Genomic DNA, 14,154 nt, shown 5'->3' on the forward strand with positions numbered 1-14,154 from the left:
AGGCAGCTGACCCAGGAGCCAGTCCTTGATGAATTACCTTCTAGCTGTGTGACCTGAGGCAAGTTTCCTGACCTCTCTGAGTTTCAGCTGTAAATTGGGGAAGAGAGCCACCCTAGTTGGGGTTTTGAAGCTAAACAGCCTATTCATCAAGTGCTTGGCACACAGCAGGCACTTAGTAAGTGGCAACTCATGATTCACAACTTTCTGAAGTCAGTGTTCTTCATTTTTAAGTGAGGAAATGGGCTCACAAAAGGAAAAGTAAACATTTATGGAAAACCCTTGAGGAACAGAGGAACAGGTTACCAAGCTTGAAGCTCCGCCCATGCCTTTTCATGCTATCTTCCCAGCCCCCTGAGGAGGTATTCTCCCAATTTGATAGGTGAAAGAACTGAGGCTCAGACATCATGTCACTTGCCCAGGTCATACACTAGTAAGTGACAAGAGGCTGAAGATCCACCCACCACTTCCTGGCTCTGGCCCCTGTATTCCCAACCTGGCCTCCCTAGTAGGATCAGGCTCTGAGTCCTGGTTCCTGCCACCCCCTGAGCATACGCACCTGTCCTGAATCCTATGAAGGGACAGTTGTTTGTCTCTCTTGCCTGGTCCTATCGCTCTCCACCAGGAGCAGAGGATTACTCTCAAAACTCATGAAGCCCCTGCACCAGGAAGAAGGCTCCCAACAGGATTCTAAGATTTGGAGGCATCTGTTCTGTGCCCCCCTTTGGAAGAGGCTTCCACTCTCCCTAAAATACCCACTAGGTGAGGACAAGACAGGGCCTCCTGACTCCCTTGGGCCCTCCAGTGAGACTCCCAGGGTGCTGAGAACTGAGCTGGCCCGGAGGTCTAAACTGAAATGAGAGCCAAAGCATTTCCCAGTGCCCCCACGTGAGTGGTGTGGAAGGCCGATGCAGGCATGTAGTGGGACGAGGGCTCTGAGGTCTGAGAATAGCCCACTGGAAGTCACTCCATCCTCCTTATAGAAATCCCCTCTTTTGTATCCAAAGTCCCTAATTCTCACTTCACCCTTAGCCTTTGTTATATAAGGGGACTCAGCTGTGCTGACACAGGACCTGCCACTACAGGCTGGGTCCAGGGTTGTTTGCACAGCATGACATCCACAGAGCTGGCTCTCCACAGAAGATAAACTGGATGGCGCTACAAGGGCTTTGCTCTTCCCCAAACACTCTCCTGGGCAGGGAACCCTACTTAAAGGTTTCCAGGGGCATCTTCACGACCTTGCCAACTGGATCTGGTTAGAATCCTGTTCAATCTCTTCAGCCTGGGCAAGTGACAAGGTCTCTTTGTGCCTCAGTTTCCTCCTTTAAAAAACAAAGAAAACGGAACTATCTGCTCTTAGGGCCACTGTAAAGATTCAATCAATCAATGTGCCCAGCGTGTGGCATGACTCAGACATTAGCTGTCATTTGATGCCTTAATGTTAGCTTTATTGTTGCACTGGAAAGGTCACTCTGATGGCCAAATAAATGGCACTGGGCTGGGGATGGAGCTCAGTGGTACATTATGTGTTTAGCATTCCTGAGGCCCTGTGTTCAACCCCCAGCCCCACAATAAATAAATAAGTCAAATAAATGGCACAGAGTGTTCTCCCCCAACTTCACAACTACCTTTCAGAAAGGCTCTGGAAGGACCTACGTATGCCTGTCACCCCTGCCCAATAGGGCTTGTACAGTGTCCCTAAACAGAAAAGGGACAGCTTCCTCTCTGAGACCCCTTTCTCTCAAGCTCTATTGGAAGAGGCTTCTCCAAAAGACTTTCTCCTCACAACTAGCCGTTCATTCTTGCCACAGCCCACCCTCCACAGGCCATCAGGTGTCTGCTCCTGGTCCACCTGCCTCAGGTGACTTGGGGCCAGGAGGCCTTCAGGAGCCATTATTGCTTTCCTGCCCTTAGTCTTGGGGACCTGGCATCACGGGGGTGGGGTGGGGGTGGAGGGCACTCATTGAAGATCCCTGAGGCCTTCTTTTCCTCTCCACTCCCTCAATACAGACGTGTGGAGAAGGAGGTGAGAAGATTTATTCGGATTCCCACGGATCTCCGAATGGGGCGTCTTCCACCCACCGGAGCCCTCCCCCTTGGATCGTGGGCCTTTCCTCGCCCGGATGTCCCCCTCCCCACCCAAACACGCACCACGGCCACCAGTACAATCCCTCCAATGGGGCAGAAACGGTAGGCAGAGACGCTGAGTTTTGTTTACAATCTAATTTGTCCAGATAATTGCCTCGACTTTGCTCTTCGCTGTGCCCTCGTGGATCCAGTCTTGGGCGCCTTCTTCACCGGTTCTCAGAGCACTTTACGGGAAATTCCCCTTCCGCGAGGAAGGCAGCACGCGGCGGAGCGGCGGGGTAGGGGGTGACTGTTCACAATGCCCAGAAGGAGCCTCCCCACCCCCACTCTGGTTCAAAAGCCCACCCCAGCCCCCACGCACTGGAGAGTCGGAGGGGGGCAAGGCAGGCGGGGGCAGGACGCGGGCTCTGGACTGGGGGCCCCCGGCCACTCCCCGCGCCAGGCGCAGCCCGCCGGGAACCAGTGAACCGTGTGGGAGCAGGACTTGGCCGCACCTCCAGACTCCAGGGAAAGGCCGGAGTTTACATAGCGCACCGTGGGATTGGTCCGAGGCCAGGGCGAATCTCTGGAGTCTCTCTGCCTATCGCCTTTTTCAAATCTGTAGCCCCAAGTCCTCTCTCCACGTCCCCATTTTTCCTCCCCTAAAGTTTGGTCCACGTGGTCTCTCTCGCTCGCGGCAGGCTGCCTCGCGGGGTGAAAGTTGCTGCACCTGCTTTAGGCGAATTATGGTAGCACTAGAAGTTGGTCGCTCCTTCCTCCGCCTCTCGCTTGCTCGTTCCCTCCTCCCGGGCGCTCCGCGCGCTCCCTCGTTCCCCTCCGCCCCTCCCGTCCCCCGTCCCCTCCCGCCCCGCCCGCGCGCCGCCCGCTCGCAGCCACTCGCAGCCCGGGCTCAGTCGCAGCCCCTCGGAGTCCGGAGCCGGCCACCCCTGCGGACCGGACAGTGCGGCCGGCGGCCGGGACAGAGCCCCCAGCCCGCGAGGAGGGCGCGGCGCAGGCGGCGGCGGCGCGGCGGGGAGGAGCCCCGGCCGGAACCAGGGCTGGGCCGGGGGCGGGGACGCCGGGGTCCCGGAGCCCGGGAGCCGGAGCGATCTAACGAACGTCGCGGGAGGACCGAGAAGGAGGAGCAGAGCCGGAACGAGCCGAGCTCCCCACAAAGTGCAATGCCCCGGCGGGGCTAAGGCGCGCGGCGGTCGGCGCGGCGCGCAGGGAGGACGCCCGAGAGCTGCGCGGCGCGGGGCGGCGCGGAGGAGCAGCCCCGGCGGGCGGCGGCGGGCCCGGGCTGCGACCCGAGCGAGCCCCATGCCCTGCGCAGGCTGACGGGCCGGAGCCCTCACGGAGCGGCCGGGCCGGACAGGTAGGTGGCGGGTCGGGCCCGGGGAAGCGGGTGGGGGCTGGGCCGGTGACCAGACCAACTCCCTAGCTCGCGCACTCTCTCGCCTGCTCACTGGCTCACTTTGTGTTTGCAAACTGCCCGCCGGAGACGCGCCGGGCGCCGAGAGGAGTCGGGCCCGGGCCGGCGCACTTTGTTCAAGCCGGGACCGGCCGTAGTGCACTGACCCGGGGAGCCGCGAGACCCCGCCCCCGGCTCGGGCCCCAGCGGGCCGGAGCTGCCTTGGGAACAGGTGGGGGCTACTGCGCGGTGGCGGGGGGGGCGGGTTGCGGTAGCGGGCAGCGGGGGCCGGCCAGGGGTGGGTGGCTGGAGAGGCCACTGAGGCCCGCCCCTCCCCCAAGATTCTGGGCTCCGCCCCCTCCGGGCCTCGCTGCTGGGAATGGGGTGTAAGGGGGCGCGACCCCCCCTCCCCGAGTCAGACAAAGAATACTTCCCGGCCCGGACTTTCCTGAGCTGGGAAGGGAAGTGGTGAAGTGGGCTCCCCCATTTCCAGTCTCGGGACTCTCCAAGATATGCCAGAGGCAGAGGGACTGGGGCGGGGGGTACTACAGTCCCACACGCCGCGTCGCCCTGGGTGAAGGGGAACTTGTCTTGCTTAGGTCGCACCTCGGAAGTTCTGAGACCAATCAACCCTCTTTCCCCCATCCCTCATTGAGCTCAGAGACAGAGCGGAAAACTTCTTGGGGACTTGAGAGCGTCTGGAAATGGCCTCTGTGATTTTTGTGCGCCTGAGCCACAGGGTGGGGGACGCATCTGGCGGATACCTCTATTCACCCGCTTTGGGGAAAGCTACCACCCCATCACTTAGTGGGGTGTGGGGGGGGGAAGCCCACCAGGGAAGAGGGTCCCAGAGTGACCAAGCAAGACCATGCCTCCCAGACTGAGGACTCTTGTGTCCCCCGTGAACAACCCCTTTCCTTCCCCCAACACCTCTCTGACCCGCGGCCACCCCGGCGGCGCTCCAGCATCGCGCTCCGCTTCAACGCCAAACAAACTTCCTTGGGCTGCGCCAGAGCAGAGCCCTTGGCTCTAGAATGCAGGGTGCCCTGAGAGACCTGGGGTCTCGGCGGCCACCTGAGTAAAGGATCGTGTAATTTCGCGGGATGCGGATTCTGAGGCAGAGCCCTGACGGCGGTGGATTACCTCTCTTCCCCCAACTGGGGCGACCTCGTGAACACACCCGCATCCCATCCCGACTTTATAGGTTGGGAGGAAAAGGATATGGGGCCCTGAGCTAAGAGATCGCCCCGCTCCTCCTTTTGCACCCCCGACCTCTCGTGCCAACCCCGCCTGGATATTTCCTCGCTTACTCCGCACCTGGGATTGAAGGCATCTGGAGATCATCGCATGAGAAGCACCCCAGCACTTCTGGGTCTCCCCTCTGGCAGACCGCGGCGCCCTGAGCTGGGGAGAGGGGCGGGGGACCCAGAGGCGCAAACCCCAAACTGAAGCTACTGTTCCAGAGAAAGCCCAGGAGCGTTTGGCCAATGCGGGATTTTATCTGAACTTCAGCATCTTCACCCTGCCTCAGAGCACTCGCCTGGATTTGTCCCAGACCCAAGTGTTAGATGTTGAGGGCCTCGGGGAGCGCAATTTGAGGGGCAATTGTGGTGGTTAAATCAAGGGCCCCCTTCTGCGTACCCGAAGGAGGAGCAGCGGAATGATCTGTAAGGTCGTCGGTGGCTGTGGGAGGGTCTGAGCGGTCTCACCGCCCAGCTTTCCGGACCCCAAGCTCACTTCCCGGAGAAAACCAGGGCAGATCGGCCCCTTGGCCTCCGTGCCTTGGGTCACAGGCATTTGGAGCCCCTTTCCTCTGCTCCTCCAACGCAACCCGAACTGAGAGGAGCTGTCTGAAGGGGAGCCACCGGCCTCAGACAACCTCTGCTCGCCCCCGCGGAAAACCGCTGTGGGGAAGTCTAAAGCCCTTTTTTTTTTTTTTAACTTGAGAAACTTTTTTTTGCCCCTTGGGGTTCTGAGGTTATTTATCACCTGGTAGCTGCAGGGAGGGCACAGGGACTTTGTGGTGGGCACCTAGATGGCTTGCTGGCTCCCGCAGTGCCTTTAGATCTGAGTTGCTCTAAGGACAGTGCACAGGGGAGATCCCTATGTAGTGTGATTTCCACTCTAGTCAATGCAAGATGGCATGGGGAGGAGGTGGTGCTATCGGTGCCCCCTCCCCAGTCTCCCAATCTGTACTCCTGGTTCCTTAGACACCCACCGTATCCTTGGTGCTAAGGTGGGGAGACCACTGGAACCTTCTGTTCTAGCAGCCTAACCCTGGGCCCCTGGGGGGGGAGTTTTCTGTTCTCCCAGGCCTGGGCAGGGTTCTCAGGAGCTCTGGAGTTGGGAAGCCCCTGAGCCCTGGGAAGGGAAAGGCCTGACACCAGAGCTGAAGAATAGCTGAGGCTGGGCTCAACTTGCAAAGAGACCTGCCCCTCTTCCTTCTACCTAGACACCCCCACCCCCCTTTCTCTGCCTTTGGCCAGAAACCTCCTTTCTGGCAGTCGGGCAGGTAGGTCCCTTCTTGCCAGGAATGTGTGTATCCTGCTGGGCCCCTACTCCAAACACACCTCTTCCTGAGGGGAGGGAAGCAGGACAACTTGGGGGGGGGTGTTCTTTTATCCAGTAATTCCCCAAGTATTTGCTGTGCCCCTACTCTGTCTGGGCAGGTCCCAGGTTGGGTATTGGGGTACCTACGTGATAAAGGCTGGGGTCTGCTCTCTGGACCTCACAGTGTTGGGACGGGAGATTCTGATAGATGGGAGCAGTGAGTGTTTCAGAGAAGGGGTTTGAGATGTGAGGGGAGGGAAGGGACAGGGGCCGGACATCTCCAGAAGCCTTCCCTGCTCCACAGCTGCCCGCTCCTCCCTACATCTTAACCCTTAGCCTCCCCACTAAGAGCTGGGACTTGGCAGTTTCCTGTCACTACCGCTGGGGCAGTACAACCCCTACACCCTCCTCCCAAGCAGGTGCAATGTCTTTACCTTTCCTATAGATAGAACTATGTGAAATAATTATTTCTTTCATCCAAGGGGTTTTTCCCAGTTTCCCTTCCCTGGATCTTGCCCCATCCCAGTTGCCCAGGCCAAGGCAGCCTCAGGACTATTTTGGTCGGGACTCTGGGCTCCATTGGCTGGGATGACTTCCTCAGACTTAGTTCCAGAACTCTGGAACCCAGAGCAAGGAACACGGGCCTCCCCAGGGCAGAACATGTGTCAGAGTGGAACTTGGCAATAGAGATGGGACTCTGGGGAACTTAATTAAGCTCCTCGAACCTCAATTTTCTTAGGTTGTAAAGTAGGTCAGTAATACCCAATGTAGAGAGTCAGCTTAGGAGTTGAACGAGAGGTAAAGTTCCTAGCATGGTGCCTGGTGCCTGGTAGTGCCAATCCGGGGATGGCTTTTAAAAATTGTTAGTTTACCAGCACTGCCAGGCCACTTATTGGACTGAATACTGGAAACACTGGAGTATTAAAATTCATTTTATAGGCTGGAAAAAGAAGCCCAGAGAGAAGAGACAACTTGACTGAGGTTACACAGCTACTTAGTAGCAGAGCTGGGACTAAGTGTGGGGCCCCTGACCCTAGTATAAACCAGCAAGGCTTGAGCCTCTGCTACTGGGAAGGGATGGAGGGGCGGTCACTCCCCCTGCCTCCTCCCCTACTCCACAAGCTAGTCTTGTTCTCCTCTCTTCCCTCTAGTTTGAAGGCTGTACCTTCGCTCCCTGTCTTCCCTTTAGAGGAAGACTTGGGTATAGAATCTGATGCCCCCCACCCTAGCACCTTGGAATGTCTCCCAGGTACTACTAAGATGCTCAGGATAAAAGTATAAATGAAAATTTCCCAGAACATGAAGGAGGAAAAAAAATGATCAGTACCCTCTCTCTAAAAAGTGAGATTTCTCGTATTCAGAAACCATTCCTCTCACATCCTTATAGAATACATTTGGCAGCAAGTTTCAGACCAATTTGGGACCTAGTGCTGAGGGGATCACCTTTAAGAGGCAAAAAGAAACATCCCCTGAGCCTGAAGTTGGCTTTCTTCAGTTTTGCCTTCCTGGATTTTCCATGGAAATGCACACTTGCACTCACTGCTGGTTCTGCCCAAACGGGATCACAGCAGGAACCCTCTTCTGTCCTCCAAAATTTATGTCTGCACTTTGTGGCTGTGGCTGTGGCTGCAGTGGTCTTGTTAGATGCTGCTCCTGGGCTCAGGCATGCAGACTGGGAAGCAGGAGCTCCTGCACAAAAGGCACAGTCTGCCTAGGGCTACAAGGTGAGGGGCCATGGGGTCACTCTGGTGTGTGGTCAGAGCTGGCAGGGCCTGGCCAGAGCCCTCCCTTGCCTTGATCCCTGCTTCCAGGGCTGCCTGCACCAACCCAGGCCAGGGTCTTTTTGTTTTTCTCAGTGCTTCCCCTCCATTGAAGCCCCTGCATCTTTCTTTTTTCCTGCCAATCCCAGTTGTCCGGCCCACCTCCTGGGCCTCTTCCTTTGCGCACTGAGGCCCCAGGGTGGGTGGGGTCTATTGATGGTGCAAGATAGAGGTAAATGTTGTTTCCTTTCCCACCCTAAGTTGGTTCTGCTGGCATCTCACCTGGGCTTCCATGTAAATGGAGGTGGGGTCCAGAGGGTTTTTCCAGACTCTAAAGACTTATGTAAAGACCCTCTTGGCATTTGTCCAAGGTAGGCGTGGAAGTGACCTAGAATTCTGACTGGCAGGAAAGGAGAGGGCAAAATGATGACCACTTGAGGGCAGGGCAACTCAGGGAAGAGAGACAAGACTGGACTCCGCTGTACAGATAGTGTGGAGTGCCTACTAAGTGCAAGGACAGAGAAGAAGTAAAATAAGAGGAGGCTCGCTTGTAACTTGTAAAAATCTGAAATGGAGCAAGTGTGGGAGTGTGGATCTTTTGCATGGGTTCTGACCACAGAAGGCAGGCCTGGGTCCTGACAGGACACATGTACCAGTGGCACCCCTGCAGTAGGAGGGGAAAGACGGGGGGGGGGGGCAGGTATGGGGGTTTTGTTTTTTGTTTTCCTCCCTGGGGCAGGTCTGAGCAGGATCCCTGGGATTTGACTTCAGGCTTTCCATTCATTTCTGGAAGCCCACATTTCTAGGAGCCCCAGCACTAAAGAATTTGCTCCAAAAGCAGGCTGCAGTGGACTTCCTCCTTGCCTTCAGGTGTTCCTTGTGCAGATTCTTGTCTGCATCCTGGAAGAAAAAGGTGCTGCTGGGGAGAATTTTGGAGGGAGATGGAACATCCAGATTTGTGGGAAACCCAGGAGGGGTCGCTTGGGGAGCAAACCTCCAAGGCTCTGCAGGCTTCCCCATCTCCAGATGGGAACAGGAGGCACTCCGAAGGTCAGGGGTGTGTTGAAGTGCTGCAGCCCACTGGGAGAAGCCCTCCTTCAGAGAAGCCTGGGGGGTTCCCCAGCAAGCCAGGGCTGCCTGCTCTCCTTCCCAGCGGAGGCACTACTTCAGGTTAGCCCTCCAGGAACACTGCTCTGAGCTCTGGACACTCTTAGAGGTGTTGAGATCTGAGCTGAGATATGTTTTTGGCCCTTGCTGAATGCTGATAAAATGACTGGCACACGGGCTGGCTGGGACCAGGGCCTGGGGGTCCGAAGGGGTCTTGCACAGCTTGGGCTATGTTTTTCAGCTGCAGGGAGTGCCACCCATGTTCTGTGCTACATGCCTGAGTTCAGGAATGATTTGATGGGTCTGGGTTCTAAATGGGATCCAGATTTGCACACATATACCATGGGAACCCAGTAAGGCACTGCTACCAAGACCCGACCTCGCTCTGTGGCCTTAGGCACAACCTTGTCTTCCCAGTGGGCCCCAGATTTGTACTGTACAGTTGGTGAGGGACACCCGCAGCCCCCTCTGCCTGGCCTCAGCTTGCCAAAGCTGGGCACCCTCTTTGTTCTGACAGGGACAGGAACCCACTGCCTCCCGGGTCTTTTCCAAAGGGGTGACATGTGGAGCTCAGGGCAGGGAACCCTATGACCCATGGAAGTCTCCTCCTCACCAATCAGGCAGCTGAGCCTGATTAAAAGGGGTGCGGCCCGCCGCCCTCCTGCCTGATCCCCATCGATGAGATTTCCCTTCATCAGAATCTCACATCCTCCAGAAATTAATTTGATGCCTCTTGTTATCAATTAATTGAATCTCCTTGGGAGAGAGAGCTGTGCTAGGCGGGCTGCAGCTTGGCCCTTGTGTGCTGCCATCCCCCCTCCCCCTCACACCAGGACAGCCTTCCCCTCCCCCATTTCCCTTTTTCTGCTTTGCTTTTAATTTCACTTACTTTCTAAAATAAAATTGCTTTAGACCCCTTTGCTCAATTTGGCCTGTGTGGCTACCTGTGGGCTGAGTACTGTTTGGGATTCACTCTTTTTGAGGTGGGGAGCATGGGGACTTCCTCTCCTCTGGTCCCTGTTTGATCTCTCCTTAAATAAACAAAATCTTACCCTTTGGGAATTTGGCCCTGGCCCTGGCCCTGACCCTGAGTGCTCCAGGGGCTACTGGTGATGAACTTGGAGTGGGGGACTGGGGGAGGGAAGGCTGGGGACAGCCTGTACTCTAGCTGGGGAGAGAGGGACAGAGAAAGAACCAGTTAGGGACCCTCCACTCCTTTGCCAGGGCTGGTCCATTAAATGTAGGGCAGAGGAGAGAGGTGTGGTACTTCCTAGCTTCCCAATAGCCAGGCGCCTGCAGTAACTAGCCCTCAGCATTCTTAAGGACACTTGGGGGCTGGGGATGTGGCTCAAGCGGTAGCGCGCTCGCCTCGCATGCATGCGGCCCGGGTTCGATCCTCAGCACCACATACAAACAAAGATGTTGTGTCCACCGAGAACTAAAAAATAAATATTAAAAATTCTCACTCTCTCTCCTCTCTCACTCTCTTTAAAAAAAAAAAAAAAAAAGGGACACTTGGAAGCCCTGGCTCTGCTCCTTGCATGGAAGACCGAGTAAGAAGTTTCTAGAAAGTATCCCCATTAGGAAATCTGGGAGGGGTTTGTAGCACATAGAACTAGGTGGTCAGCAGACTGACAGGTGGTCACCAGACTGACACGGAACTGTGCTTTGCAGTTAGTTTCACAGCCCTCCTTGTTCTAATCCTCACCATCCCTGAGAGATTCACCAAATCCTGAGAATTCCTGTTCTCATTTGATAGGTGAAGGATCTAGGCCCAGAGAGGGGATATGACTTACATAAGGTCACACAGTTAACTGGGACCTTCTCTTGGGAATGCTGGCCTGAAGGACTGTGGTCACAAATTGAATAACTTCACCTCTGCTGAGGTTTTCTGACGCCCCCCTCAGCTCAATGCCGTGGTAAATTTCCAAAAGTATCCCTACTGGGGCTTCTTTTGCACAACCCAAACCCAAACACAGCCAACACTAAGCCCATATTTCTGTGTGGGTAAGGAGGGACTGGGAATGAGTGAAAGCTGCTTCTCACCTGGCCTGCTGGTGACCCGCCTAGCCCCAGAGGGCATTTTGGTTAGCAACTTTGACAAGGGGACTTGCCAGTCTCAATATTATTCAAGGAAAATCTAGGAGGGGAGAGTCCAAAAGACTCTTTACAGCAAGGGCTTAGAGAAGACTAATAAGGACCCAAATCTAATTTCCAGACTAATGGTGGCAACTGGGCGTGGTGGTGCATCCCTGAAATCCAGGCAGCTCAGGAAGCTGAGGCAGGAGGATTGGGAGTTCAAAGCCAGCTTCAGCAACTTAGGTGGGCTCTAAGCAACTGAGGGAGACCCTGTCTCTGAATAAAATATATATATATATATATATATATATATATATATATATATATATATATAAAGAAGGCTGGGCTGTAGTTCAGTGGCAGAGCGCTTGCCTAGCATGTATGAGGCACTGGATTCAATCCTTAGCACCACATTAAAAAAATAAATAAAATAAAGGCACACTGTCCATTTATAACTATAAAAAATTTTTAAATTATAAAAATGATATAAAAAAGCTTTGCGGATATGGCTTAATGGTTGAGTGCCCCTGGGTTCTATCCCTGGTACTAAAAATAAATAAATAAATAAATAGGGGCTGGGGATGTGGCTCAAGCGGTAGCGCGCTCGCCTGGCATGCATGCGGCCCGGGTTCGATCCTCAGCACCACATACCAACAAAGATGTGTCCGCCGAGAACTAAAAAATAAATATTAAAAATTCTCTCTCAAAAAATAAATAAATAAATAAACTCAAAACAACAACAAACAAAAAACCCCAAAACTAAAACTGATGGTGGTGGATAATTCTTTTTCCTTACTTTATACCACAGAGGTAATTATAAGGTCTTGTGTCTCTAGGGGCCTGTTCTAAGCTGAAACCAGTGCACCCCTGGCAGGTGAGCCCCTCTATGAAGGTTATCTGTCCCCCATACTTATTCTCTTATGTGTTGTTGGGAAAGGAGGAATAGTCCCCCTTAGGAACCCATCTTGACACAGAGAGAAGTGGAAGGACGCTGCTGATGCTTTGCATATTCAAATGTGGTTGTGCTTTGGATACCCCTGAATTGATGCCCAAGATTTCTGTGAATGCCGTGCCTAGAAATCATCTAGGGAGATAAAGAGGGGCCAGGGCGTGCCCAGGGGCAAGGCTAGACAGCAGCCAGAGGCTAAACAAGGGCCGGACCCAGTGGTCTGTTGCCAGCCCACTGAAGCCCCTCCTATGCCCATAGGAGGCCCTTGGTGTCAAAGGCCACTACCAGAACCAGGCTCCAGGTGGCCATTCAGGCCCTGAGTGGGTTGCCCCTACTCCTTAACCAGCAGGCCCCCCACGTAAGACGTCACTATTTAATTAGCCATCTCTGATTAACCAAACTTGGCATTCGGCTCCTCTTGCCCTCATCTTTCCCAGCTCCGAATCAATGGCTTTGATATGCTAATTAGGGAGTAATTTAATTTCAAAAGGCCGCAATTAACAAGGGTGTTGTGGACATGCTGTAGTTAAGCGGAGTAATCTAATTTGCATTAGTAACAAGCAGGGACTAATTAGAAGCTTAATTAGACACTTAGATGGCTCTTATGTTTACTTTCTTAATGAGATGGAGTGGGATCTTTGGTTCTCCCTCTTTTTCATTGTTAATTCTTCCTTTTGGTCACGGTGGTAGGAGGGAGAGCTGAGCCTGGCCTCTTTGCCAGGGCCTGGTGGGAACGTTTCAGGACTGGAGCCAGTAAAAGGTGAATTGGTAGGAGAGGTGGTGAGGAGAGGTTCAGAATCCCCAGAAATGCCAGAGCAACAGCGCTCTGGGCCTTGCCGGCTCTGAGGTGGGATGCAGGGAAGAGTCCTAGTCCTAGGCTCAGCCACGTAGCAGCCAGGTGACCTTGTCAAGTCACTTGGCATCTTTGAAGAGTGGTTCCTTCCTCTGTCAAAGTGAGCAGAGGATTGCGTGGGAGGGAGAAGGGACAGAGTACAGGAAAGGGCTTTCAGGGACTCTTGAGTGCAATGGGTGTTATTAAGAATAAGATGCAAGGCCTGGGAATGTGGCTCAGGGGTAGAGCACTTGCCGAGCACGTGTGAGGCCCTGGGTTCCATCTCTAATGCTGCCCAGCCCCTCCCCTCCCAATAACAAATTGTGCTCTGAGCCTGCTCTTGCCTTATGATAGCCCAGAAGTCACCTCCTCCAGGAAGCTGTTAGCAAGACCCTAAGCACCCCACTCCATCCAGGTTCTCATCACCCCCAGTGCATAACCTTTGTAAGATTGTGTGTATGTGTTGTATAGAGCAGAGCTTCTCGACCCCACACTTGAAGTTTAGAATACTTGAAAAAGCTTTGTGGGATACTCAAGCCTGAGTCCTTCTCCCCAGGGAGCAATTAAACTGACCTATAGTGGGACCTAAGAATGGTTTCTTTCTAAGGCTCCCTATGTGATTCTGCTGCATTAGAAGGTTTGCTTACCTGCCCCTTTGTTTGCCTCTGTCTCCTCCTTCCACCAATATGTAAGTCCCCCAGAAGCATGTCTTATTCACCTCCATTTACAAAGACCATAGTGACTGCTGCGCCCCACATCAGTTACAGGTGAAGACCCTGCCCAGCTGAGAACCAGGGAGCTCACACAGGCTCCTCGGGGTCTGTAGTGTTTGGTTTTGAATGCCTTATGCAGATCTGAGAATCTCTGGGGAGGAACTGAGGAGAATAGCGGGAAACCACCAAAAAGTTGAGGGTTTGTGAGTCTTCTGAGATAATGGTCTCATTGCCACAGGAGGGTAAAATTAGTACAAATTTTATAGCTATCAAAGATATCAAGAAAAGATATGCCAAAATATACCCTACTGTCATGTATAACTAAAAACAACAGCAAAAGAATAACCTAGAGAGAAATCGAGGACCTTAAAAATAGAGGCTGGAGTTGTGGCTCAGTGGTAGAGCACTTGCCTGGCACACGTGAGGCACTGAATTTGATCCTCAGCACTGAAAAAATAAATAAATAAAATAAAGGTATCGTGTCCATCTACAACTAAAAAAAATATTAAAATTAAAAAAAAAAACTTTAAAAATATGTAGCCGGTGGGGCTGGAGTTATAGCTCAGTGATAGAGCACTTACCTAGCAATGTGTAAGGCACTGGGTTCTATCCTCAGCACCACATAAAAATAAAAGAATTGTGTCCATATACAACTTAAAAAATATTTTAAAAAAAATATATAGCCGGGC

At 53.6% G+C, this 14,154-nt stretch overlaps 1 protein-coding gene across 7 annotated transcripts in view; it reads left to right on the plus strand.

Annotated features, from left to right (window-relative positions):
• The first annotated feature begins 2,923 nt into the window (after positions 1 to 2,923).
• Positions 2,924 to 14,154, plus strand: part of FOXP4 (forkhead box P4) — a 51,321-nt gene continuing 40,090 nt past the window's right edge. For 2 of the 7 annotated variants that reach the window (XM_081295809.1, XM_081295812.1), the window contains exon 1: positions 2,950 to 3,439. The gene's annotated coding sequence lies outside the window, so the exon portion shown is untranslated. Of the gene's footprint in view, positions 3,440 to 14,154 lie in introns of all 7 variants that reach the window. The other 5 variants (XM_081295814.1, XM_081295815.1, XM_081295810.1 and 2 more) reach the window with 5 other exon arrangements.

This window comes from Spermophilus citellus (assembly GCF_964194105.1).
Source record: "Spermophilus citellus genome assembly, chromosome: 5".
NCBI lineage: Eukaryota > Metazoa > Chordata > Mammalia > Rodentia > Sciuridae > Spermophilus > Spermophilus citellus.